Source organism: Cupressus sempervirens, chromosome 4 (assembly GCF_028749045.1).
Source record: "Cupressus sempervirens isolate cs-2001-9-10 chromosome 4, ASM2874904v1, whole genome shotgun sequence".
Lineage (NCBI taxonomy): Eukaryota > Viridiplantae > Streptophyta > Pinopsida > Cupressales > Cupressaceae > Cupressus > Cupressus sempervirens.
Genome location: NC_143121.1, coordinates 708,861,241 through 708,874,462, shown reverse-complemented (window position 1 = coordinate 708,874,462; position 13,222 = coordinate 708,861,241).

Here is a 13,222-nt window from a genome sequence, read left to right as displayed (position 1 = left end):
CATTTCAATTAAGCCTCTATAGTTTCTTTTCATCTAGAGACAATTCTAACACTTTGTGAACATTATATTATGGTAGAAGAAAATAGCAAGGACACTCTTGGCATCATCTGCAAGGAGCCATGGGGACAATTCAAAGCAATATGCTTCTCCAAGTAAAAATAAAGAAGTCGGTAAAAGAGATGAAGCTTCCTTCCAAGGGGCCAAAACACCTTCCACTCCACATGAATCACACAACTTCTCAACATCAAGGTCTTCCACATACCAGTCAAATGAAACTGATCTCTCTAACCTTGTTGATATGGACTATGGTAAAGTGTATGATATGTAAGTGTATGATGGAATAGAGCAAATCTAGAGCACCACTATAACTTATAATATAGAGGGATGGGGATAGTAGTTAGTTGGAGGTCGGTTCTAACATTCCATCCATCCCTTTTTGGGTACATGATGATAATTTTATTTGGTGGTTGTTGTTGAACAACATAATGGTTCTATTCACATTATATATCAAGTAAATAAATGGCTTGACATTACTTAAACTTTTCATGCTATCCATTTCTTTATATAATCAAAAGGCTTGAAATGTGACAAAATGTTCACCATTAAATGGGGACAATCCTTGTGGAAATTAACTAAACTTAGTTGAATTGTGCAGTAATAAGTCATGTTATGTGTACCCCATATGTTCAAAACATGAAAATAATTCTTTTTATCATATGTTTTATCTTTTGGTGGGCCATGTCAACCATGGACTGCCTTCATACAATGTACATGATTTGTCTCAATCATATAACTAATTATATATTCTTCATATTAGTTACTGTTAATTTTTTTTAGGAATTCTATAAAATAGTTCACATGCCTTGCATATGATATGACATTTTGCATGCATCCTGCACTCTCTCACATCTAGCTAATGATGGATTACGCAGAGTGATCTAAAACCATGATGCTAAAAAACACACAATCAAATCCAAAATGAACTTGCACTACAAATGGATTGTGGAAATTTGATATTGGTAAAATTGCATGCATGTCTACCAGGACAATCGCAACTTAAACATATATTTGTCCTAGTAGACATGCATGCAAAATTAACAATTTTAGATTTCCACAATCCATTTGTAGTGCAAGTTCATTTTGGATTTGATTGTGTGTGTTTTTTAGAATCATGGTTTTAGATCACTCTGTGTAATCCATCATCAGCCAGATGAGAGAGTGTAGGATGCATGAAAAATGTCATATCATAAGCAAGGCATGTGAACTATTTTATAGAATGCATGAAAAAAATTTACACCTAGCTGTTGGTGGAAATTTCCACCTTCATTGGTCAAAATTTTGACCAAAGCCTAAATTTTTTCCAACCTTTGTTGGTCAAAATTTCCACCAATGCCTAAATTTTTTTCTACCTTTGTTGGTCCAAATTTCCACCTTCATTGGTCAAAATTTCCACCTTCATTGGTCAAAATTTCCACCAATGCCTAAATTTTTTTTCTACCTTTGTTGGTTGAAATTTTCACCAAAACCTAAATTTTGTTCTACCTTTGTTGGTCAAAATTTTGACCTTCATTGGTCAAAATTTTGGCCAATTCCTGATTGAACTTAGATAATGGCTTTGGAAGGTTTTTGACTAGTAGATTGGTCAAAATTTTGACCAACCAGTGAGTTGGTCAAAATTTTGACCAAAACAATATCAACCAATGGGTTGGTTGAATTTGTTCAAAATTTGGTCAAAAATTGGGTCAAAATTTTGACAAATAAAGGTTGAAAAATGAACCCAAATGTACTAGTGCATATTGACACTTTTTTTGCTAATGGAAGATGTTATAGGTTCCATAATGTTTAAGTAGTAGGCAAGAGCATAGTCATTCGAAAATGTAGGGACTTTACTAGATGCATTGGAATTCTAGTCTATGAGCTCAAGATAGGTGAGTGAAAGAGATGTGGTAGGTTCGATAGCACTCACAGTATGATCATCAAATGCATGAACAAGAAATTTGAGACCTAGAGCAACTTCATCCACAAGTGTGTACGAACACCTTTGAGTTCTACCATCATTAATTGGAGACTCGATGACACTAGTTGGATGAGACTCATTTGACCTAACCCTAGAAGATTCACCTACCTCTGGTAGATTTTCATAGACATGAGCCTAATCTATATATTTGTTTGTAGTTTCTTTTGAGAGAAAGTAGAACTCATACTCTTGAGAACCTATGCTACATGGGGACAAACTATAGAATTCCACAATAGTGATAGGGATAAATTCTCCTTCATCATTTTAATTTTTGCAATGGTACTCAATGACTAAAGCATGAATAGATTATCCTTGTTATTGTTGAATATGGGGAGAATCAACAATGTTGTCAAAAGAATCACTATCAATATCCACGGTGTTGGCATGTGGTACAAAATCATTTGGTTCTACAAAGAATTTAGCAAGATCAACAAGAATTGGATAAGGACAATGAGGTCCTCATGGTCATCTAACTCAACTTTTGACTCATGGTTAGATGAACTTTCAAATTTTGGGATAAATTTGTTAATCCCTAGATGGAGGGGAATCTTTTTGAAGCCTAGATCGAATGTATATTGAGATCTTCTAGCTATTTCTTTGATATGATCAATCAGACCATTCCCCTTGTAGTCAAAGTGTTTCATGAGTTTAAGACTTAGACCATACTTTTCAAGAGCAATTTGGCAAGACTGTTCTGTGAGGTCAACTAGAGTTTCCTCTTTGTATATCCATGCAAAAATGGCTCTATTTTCATCATCCTCCTTGAGAGGTATAGTAGGTTTAAAAAAGGTACCATTGTACTTAGTTTGATGTGTCAACACAAAAGTTCTCTTTGCTTTAGATGGCCTCCCATAATGATGGGGAGACTCAAGAAGAGATGTCAAGACAAAACTAGTTCTATGTGATATTCACCCATCCCAGATTCTTTCAACTTGAATTATTGCTCGATTTGTTTCAGCTTATTATCATGATGGTCTGTCAACTCCTTATTAATAGGTACAAAGCTTTTAGTAGATTTCAACATATTACAAGTATAGCTAGTATTTGCAAGTATGGTGACTACAGAGCTGTGAAATGGAAAATTGACCCATTGATAGTAAGTTGAGGGCACAACTCACATTTCATGTATCCATGGTCTCCATAGTAGGATCTTGTACGCTAATGGGATATTGAGTACTTGACAAGTGACATCCCTTTCTATAAGACCAACTTGAAGAGGCAACACCACAAGACCTAAAGATTTGTGCTTGACTTCGTCATATACCTTGATGGTTATCTTGCGATGAGGATCAATGGACTCTTTAGAATAGCCCAATTACCTAAGCAGAGAAGCAAAAACAATGTTTAAACTAGCTCCATTATCAATGAGCACACGACGGACATATTTTCATTGTATCATGACTTCAATGTGTAATAGTTGGTTATGTGGATGACTCAGTGAATTGTCATCCCCCTTAGAGAAGGACATATAGTAAGGTGAGGTCAGATGACCTACCATAGATTAGAACCTATCAAGATCAAGATCTCAAGGTAAATTTTCCTTAGTGAGGGCTTTTTCTAGAATCTACCTATGAGTGGGAAATATTTTGAGCAATTCAAAGATCGTGATTTGAGCATTTGTTCATTGTAATTGATCAAGGATATTGTATCTTGTAGCTGCAAATGATGTTGTAAATTTTTTTCATTTTTGAGATGGACCAGCAAGAGGTTTGTCCTTATGTCATTCTAAATCAAGAGCAGAAGGTGCAGGTCCTTTGAGTACTAACTTGGCATGAGAAATCGTAACAGTGTTGGCACAAGATTGTGATGGTTCATTATCAGATGTATTGGATGTAGGGCCCCTTAAGACAAATGGTTTCTTAGGTTTAGTTTTGTCCTATTTTCCCTTGATGGTGATAACATCACAATACTCAAAATATACCAATTCAACCATGTAGACTATCTCATCATCATTAGAGTACGTATAGTTGATCTTGTTATGAGATTTTTTCTTTGAGTTTTCTCCTTTTTCATAAGACGAGAATGGTTCCTTGAAAGCCTTGTGATCTGAGTTCTTGTTATGTCCATCTACACAATGTCACTATCATCAATTAGGTCTTGAACCTTGTGATGCAAATTGATGCAATTGTTGGTTTTGTGACCTTTTTTTTGATGGTATTTGAAAAATGTAGTTTCATTCCACCATAGGGGTCGTGGTTGTGGATCATAAGGGCGAGAGCTATCCAATGGAGAAATGAGCTTGTTTTTTAGCATGGTCTTAGAGACCACATCTAGAGGTTCACGAAGAGGTGTATATTCTCATTTTTGGCATGTAACCCAAGATGAGTTCTTTGGTTTGTTTCCAAATGTCTTGTTGTCAGAAGGAGGTTTATCGATGTTCTTAGATGCTTTGAGATTGTCTATAATATTGAAATTTTCCTTAGCAATTTGAGGAGTAATGTTGTCAATGACCCCATCTTGTACCACCTCTTAGTCCTTGTTCACATACTTAGATTTATCCTTATTGGAGGTTGATCTTTGTTTGGTGTCCTTTTGAATGGTTATTTTTCCCTTTTTGAAAATGAATTCCTCTATTTAGATAGCTTGTGTGACCATGTCTTCAAAGATTTATGGACCTTGAAGTTGAACGTTATACCCATAGTCAAGCAAAAGATTATCCGTGAAGATATCAAGTTTTTCTATTTTAGGAATCTTTAGTGAATATTTGGTGTAAATTTGTCTCCATCTCTAAAGGAATGTGAGAAAAGGTTCCCCAACTTTTTGTTTAAGGTTACACAAGTCTCGCTTGTTAACTGGATTTTGTATGTTGTGGGAGTACTATTGAACAAATAGATTAGCAATCTCATCAAATGTTTTGATACCATTAGGCAACTGTGAAAACCATTCCATGGCTTGACCACCTAGACTTCATGGGAATAGATGCATGAAATATGTTTGATTTTGCATAAATTCCATTGACAAGGCACCAAATTCCTACAAATGATCTTGGGGATTAGAATTTCTAAAGTATTTATCGTACTTTGATAACTCAACTCTTGTTGGAAAGGTGGCATGTCTATACTCTTGTCAGAAGGAAATGGAAAAAGAGTGTCTAAGGTGTATTTTTTTTGTTCTTATCACGCATCATTTGGGCTAATTGTTCTTACATGATATTCAATTGTTTTTGCAATTTAAATTTTTTAGTTTCCTCTACAGCTATAATGATTGTTTTGACATTAAAGTGATGAGGTAGCTTGGCTCCCTCTTGAGTGAGTTTGAGAAAGTATTTCTCTTTCTCTTTGTTAAGTAATATTTCCATGACTTTCTAGAAGTGTTTATCCTTATGACATCTTTCAATTTCTTTAGGAAATATCTCTTCATTTTCCTCATTCTCATCAGTAAAAGGTTCTTTATGTATTTCATTCCTTTGGTGATATTGCTCTCCACTATATTCTCTATTTTCTAGGTCTTGACAAGCCGTTTTAGGAATCTGATAAGTTTCAGCATATGTTGGTTGAAAAGGTCATCTAAATAAGAATTCAGTTGGGTTGTTTGGAGATGTATGACCTTTTCTAGTTTTAGGATCCTCTTGATACAAGGGATTCCTAGTTTGTTGTAAGTTAATGGGAAATATTCTCTGCACACAAGCTGATCTAATTGGTGAAGGGGATTGTGAAGACTCCTCACGAGATGTACTATAGATAGATCATTTATAAGCTAAGAAGAAACCTCTATCATGATTACAACCCCTATCTCTACCTCATCTAAGTCTATGGGGATAAAAACATGTTTCTACTCTTTGTTGCAATAGTCATAGACAACGAAAAAACACAAGCATATACAAGGACCACACTAGAATGTAGCCTCAAAAAGTGAGATAAGAGTGTTGTATACTTAGGTACAATTCATCTAAATAATGGCTAGAACAACCAAGGGTTATGACTATCATGAAACAAATTATGAAAAACACAAAAGGATAAAATCAGATAATTGAGTGATGAGACTAGTTCACGTGTAGATTGCAAGTTGTAGACTAAGAAAGAAGTCATTGTTTGACATTGTTTACAAATAGAGAAGTGATCAAATGTTGCAGACATAGATCAAACTTGGGGTACAAATAACACTAACATAATAGTTTGATAGTTTCAGGACAAGATCCCATGCAAGGATACATAGGGAACCACGGGAGAAAGTATAATGAAGCAAGCAAAGATTTTGACTAACAAATTTTGACTAGTTTTCTTATGTGAGGACTTGCAAAGAGCCACGTGAGGATTTGATAGTTTGAAAAAAAGATAGAATATTGGCATCAGTACATAGAGTTTGGAAAAATATCGCACAAAGATTCATAGAGAGCCATGTGAGGAACTGCAAAAAACCCTACAAGGAAGTGCTGACAAGGAGTTTTCTCGCACAAAAATTTGTAGAACTGGGTGTGAAAAGAGATTGACCAAAAAAATTTGACTAAACTTGAAGAGATTATCAATGGTTTTGACGATTTTGAATAGAAGGTTGATTATGTTTACAAGTTTTAGATAGATATCAACATAGTTTTCAAGTTTTGGACATCATTTTGGTTTTCAAATAGACAGTTGTTTTCAAAAACAGGAAGCAAGTAGTAGTTGCAAACAATCCAACCAAGGGAAAAGCAATGAAGGGATGGGGGAGTCTTGACCTTTGTTTTTTTTATAGATTTGGACCAATTTAAAGACTCTAAAAACACACATTTTATCCCTAAAACCAAAAATGGTAGAGGAAGCAAAACCTTTGTCTCACAACTTATGTGCATGCATTCACCTCACACAGTTGTGTCACCCAACTAAAGGGCACTCATATTTTTTGTGTACTCCAAGGACAAAATAATATATATGTCAAATGAACACCCTTGTGGTAGGGGTCAAGCACATATACCACCTTCCAACATCGAAGTATATGCCTATGGTAAGTATCTATAGGAGAGATTCTTCTCCCTCCTTGCACAAAGACTATGCCCCCTTTTGGAGGTGAATAGGGTAGCAACCAACTAAGAGGTTTTTATTGGCTTCTGTTCATATTAACCCCCAGTGGTTTTATGAATGAAGTTGAGGCTAGTAGCCCAAACTAGCATCTGAAAGTACACGCACTTGACTAGCAAGACTAGGGCCAGCACCAACCAATGCAATAGACATAGCCTCTTCTTGATATGTGATATCAAAATGAAGAAGAGGAAATTAACATGGCTTTGGAGTCTTCCACTCAATAAAGATTCTTTATCATAGTGAGTTGGAATCTCCCGTGAAAGGAGTGTGCTCACTTGGGTTATGCCCAGAGGTTGGATCGCTTTGGTAGGCCCTCTAAAAGGTTGACTCGGACTAGTAGTTTGGATCTAAGGGTCCAAGTTTCTAATTTCCCATAAGGGTAAAGAGCATGCTCCTCTACCTCATCACCTTACCCAAACACACAATACATGTTCATCACTAAGTTATCTTATCAATCACAACTTTTCATTTCTCAAGATTTTGATTTCCTAAAAGGAAGTCATCATCCCTTCATAAAAAAAGTCTCATACAAGAGAAAAACCAACTTTCTTGCCTCCTTCAGGTACCATCTTCCAAAGGTGTCTAGGTTTTTTATTTACTCTTGGGCATCACTTCCAAATAGCAAAGAGCATACTCCCCTATTCCTTTGTCTAGATCCCTACAAAGTTCAAAAGCCCTATTAAACTATGTGTAAGAAAGTAGTAAAAGAAAACACAATGTTTAAGTGGGTTTGAATTGATTCTTCAACATGCGTATCTTCAACAAATATTTTGTAATCAAATCGTTAGTACTATTTAAGTTTGTAATAAGGTGTCTTCAACAAGCGTCACACAAACCACTATTAAGTTGTTAAAAATTAGAAACCAAAAGTGAAAATGCTTCATAAACAACCATTAGTTAAATCATGATGATGAAAACTGAATCTAAAAATTGCACTTTGCATTTACTAATGCAGAATTTCATGTAAAATACTGCACAAGCCCGCGTGAGAAAATGACATGTACCACACAAGAAATTGTGCAATTATACACTTTTTCACATGAGGAAGTGCAGTATAGGGAGTGAAATCTCAATTTCTTTGCACAGAAATGAGATTTTTCACATGATAAACTGGAGTATTGTACAGATAACAACAAAAAAATACTAAAAAAATGCAAAAAAAAGGAATAGATGAAGCCAAAAACTTGATTTCTCGGCCCCACAATGATTTCCAAAAATGTATGCAGGAAATGTGGGCCTCAATCTTCACACACACTTCAACATGATCATTATATGAAGAATCATCCTAGAATGAACATTGGGTTCTTCATCCAAAACAATTCGGCAAGCCAATCTATTGCCTTCTAACTAGAATGATTATGGTATTGCTTTCAGAACGAGAAGCTAGCAACCATACATCTAGAAATAAAAGAGAGAAAATTATACTAAATGTATGTATTTTAATGCTAGAAAGAGATTATTATGCCAGAAAAATAATGCTATGAAAGTAAATGCTTGAGTGATTAATTCAGCATAAGTTTGATACTATCAATTATCAACCTTTGTAATAAGGAATTGAAGGCCTCTTAAATAGAATTCTAGAAATCAATCAACAATCAATAATAAATAGAATAGATAGTTGAGATCTTAAAAAGATTCAATCAGAATAGAAAGTCTTCTTATGGAAATGAAGTTAATTGATTGCTTTTGAGTGGAATAAGGAGTTAACTAATTTAATTTCTTTTATGATTTCAGTCAACTCAGAGTTTCCATTTATGAACTAAAGAGAAAATATTGAAGAAGATATTTGACTTAAGGAAATTAAATATGACCTCATAATTGAATATACTAAATTCAATAATTAAATTCAACAATTAAAATGAGGATATTTAATTAAATCAAATATACTTAATTCCTCATGTGTATTGGCCAAAACGGGTGAATTTAATTTTAATTAAAGCACTAGGATTTATAATTAAATTAATTCAATTAAAAGGTTAATTTATCCAATTTGATGAATATTAAAGAATTAATTAAAGTAAGTGATTAATACAGATTAACAATTTTTTGCATTTGACACTTAGGTCAAGTAGTGATTATTAGAATCAAAATTGCCTAGTAAAATAGGACTATATGTGAGATTAAATAGACCAGAATTGATTTAGCATGGCAATGTGCCAATTTTGGAGTATTACGGCGCTATGTTATCTCTTATTGTTTTAATATTTCAAACAAATGTTTAGCAAACTTAATGACATAATAAGTTAATTTCTTTTGGGTTCCCTAGTGGGGGATTACAATTATTACATGTTTCCTTGGATCAAATATGCTAGCTCTTCTTTGTCATGTGATGACTCTACAAAGAAAACATACATCCCTACACGAAATGAGAATAGGTTGAATATAGACAAACCATGATTGATTTCAATATGAAGAGATACAATAGGGTTGTCAACCAACTCTATCAAAAGAACTTGTTATTAAATACATTTCCAATTATGCATCCATGACAAAGAAAACTACAGACTTTTCTTAATATGTTACATAAATGTGTAAATAACAAGTAGTAGAAGACCAAGTATTAACAACATATCAAAAATAAATGATTGAGATCATTGCTTATTGATATGATATTGCACAAGAGACATGTCATATGCTCTTGTTTGCAATCATTTATTTCTAATAATAAATGCTGGCGAAAAAATACACTATTGGATCAAAAGAAAACCATTTAAAAATGCATTACAATTGAGTTATCTACACTTCTACATACAATGACCTTGAGATGAAATCAATAAAATTAATTGAATTTTCTCGATCCTTTTGATTTTCATTCACTTGCAAAGGGTTTAAGTGTAAAGATAGGAACAAAAGAGAACTATCAACATTTTCCTTGTTTCTAAGCTATTCTAGATGGGGATTCTAAACAAGTTGAATTTTTTTTTTAGAGTGATCTACTTCTATCCAATCATTTTTGGATCATTTCTACACATATTGGTATCATTGAAATTAAAATTGTTGCAATTTGGAAGCAAATTAATGTACATAAATACCTTGTATTGCATAATCATCACCTAATTGATATAGAGACTAACCATGAAGATGATGACAATGTCAATAATGAGATTGATATAGGAAATAAAATTCAAATGAATGAATAGGATTTGTTGTCATAGACAGAGCTTGCTACTCATGCACATCTAAATGTCCTTGAAATACTTCTTAGATGTGACTTTAACAATATTAACACATGGGGTGAATCTTCTATACATCAACATTTGCACAACATTGCAAAAAAAACCATAAGTACAAGAAAGTTGCCCCCACAAGATGACCAATTCACATTTGAGTTGAATGATTCACAATCTCCAAAACAAGAACTAGAAAAAAAATAGCATTAAAAAAATATTATACAGATCATGATTCATTAAAAAAACCCTTTCATGAGCATACAAGGTATAGCAACTATAAGAAAATCCTACCTAATAAATTGCATCAAACATGCACAATGGATATTATCTTAAAACTATATAGTTCACTCCTTGTTGCTCCTACAAGAATCACCACATTCAACATACATGTTTAGCTAGATACATATTTCCCATAAGATTCCAATATGATAAATGTAACCACTAAAGGGACAATCACTATTGATTTTCCAAGAGGACACAAGACATAAATACCTTCTTGTTGATGAGATAAACTTTATAGGACCAAAGTTGAGCTATCGAAAGTATAAAATTTATTGTGTGAATCATTCACCCATAAACTATTAGTGTTAACATTTTGAAGCTATTAATTAATGAAACTACTTTAAATCTTCTTACATGATTTCAAACAATTACAACAACCTAGGAGATGAAAATGCATTGAAATTGGGCTATCTACACCCCTAGATGTAAAATTAATTGAATTTTCTTGAACCATTTGATTTTCAAACAATGAAAATTTCAAAAAAATTCCTTGATCTAATGCTATTTCGGATGAGGATTCTGTACAAGCTGAAATATTTTGTTAAAGCAAGCTACTTCTATGTACAATCATTTTTGGATCATTTCTACAGATATTGATCTCGCTAAAGATAATGTTCTTGTGAGTTGGAAGGAAATGAATGTACATGCATAAATACCTTGTGTGGCATTTTCATCACCTAATTGATATAGCAACTACCCATGAAGAGGATGACAACATCAATAATGACATTGATATAAGAAATACAATTCAAATGAATGAATGACATTTTTTGTCATCGATTGAGCTTGCTACTAGTAGGAATCTAAATGACCTTGAAATTATTGTTAGATGTGAATTTGACAATCTGAACACATGGGATAAATTTTATATGCCTCCACATTTGCACAACATTGTAGAACATTTTATAAGAACAAGCAAGATACCTCCACAAGATGAACAATCCACATTTGACTTGAATGAACCACCATCTCCAAAATAAGAACTAGAACTATTTACCATTGTCAAAGAACATTATACTGATTATTAATTAAATAACATTATTCAACATACACATGTCAACTATACATGTTACTTTTAAGATGCCAATTTAATAAATGCAACCACTAAAGGGACAATCACTATTAATTTTAGAAATAAGACATAAAATACACCTGTGTTGATGAGATGAGCTTCATAGGACTAAATTTGCTTTTGAAAATAAATATTAGATTGTGTGAAGCTTTTGTCCACAAACTATTAATGTTAAATTGTTAAAATTATTAATTATTGTTACAAGTGAAGTCATCTTATGATTTAAAATAATTGCAATAACCTAGGAATTGATAATTTAGATTCTCCATCACTTATCAATCAAATAAAAGTTCACATAAGATAAAATAAATGGATGTAATTAGTTTATTAATTATCTTATCCCAATTCAATAAGCCCTCTAATTATGTACTTTATAGTTAAATTATTTTTCTTTTTATCCTAGTGGATACAAGCCAACTCTTCATCAAGTAATGCTAAATCATGCATTGATCTTTATACAACATAGTGCAAGAGTCCTTGAGTATTTAACTAAATTTAAGAGTAAGAACAAATAAATTTTACTAAACATAGACCCTAAATTTCCTATTAAATTAACATACAAAAAATTTCCTATCGGCATATCTCTTCCACCTCCTTTGAGCGCAAGTGCTAGTATATGTAAATTTAAGACTTTACTTAATTATAAATTTAGAACATGTAAATTTATCTAAAACAAAGTTGAGATGGGCTCCAGCTAAGGATGGTAATTACTCAATCAAGGAGGGATATAAGCTCATTTAGAGAATTGCTTCAAACAAGACACCATCATGTGTATACTCATTTTGTTGGAATAAGGTTGTAGCAGTCTAGGGTAAACTTTAAGAAAGCCACATCCAATAAAAGATATAAAATATTGGCAAATATTTCATTATTTTGAAAAAACAAAATTATTTATATTGGCGAAACTCTCAATTTTTTATTCTAAATATGATTTTTTTGGCGATTATTTTTGAATCATAATTTTTTTTGTATAAAATATTGACGAATGTCAATAGTAATAGGAAGTTCATTAATCACCATGGAATATTACAAATCAAAATTGAACATTTTTTTACCTTGTGGAATGTTTTGAGAATTGTTACATATACTTTAAATCAATAGTGAATAATGAATATTGGTGATATATCCCTAAATTAACTAATAATTATGGTAATTTATTGGTCATTTCAATTTAATTTCTCCAATAATATATTATATTTAAGTTACTCAAATCTATTCATGTAACAAATATTGTGGTGAATATTTGAATTTAAAATTTTCAACAAAATAAATTATTGAGCGATTTTAAATATTCTAGAATCAAATTTTATAAAACTATGGTGATTTAGGTTGTATCAAATCTTAAATTATTAGCCTAAATACTAGCCAAAAAATTCTAAAATTAGCCAATTTATGAATATTAGCCACTAAAGTATACCCTAGGTTGTACTACCAAAAGTAGGTTGTTTTGTTTGGCTTGCAATTAAGAAAAGGATTCTAACTAGTGATAGGTTAGAATGACTTAACATTGCTTTGACTTTCAAATGTATGCTTTGCAATGAGGAAGTGGAGACCAATGATCATCTTTTTGCAAGATGTCCAACAACATATAAATGTTGGATGTTTGTACTAGAAAAGTTAAGTTTTTTCATGCCACTCCAAAATACCTTATGGGACATTTTTCAAGCCTGGCCAAGTTTACATC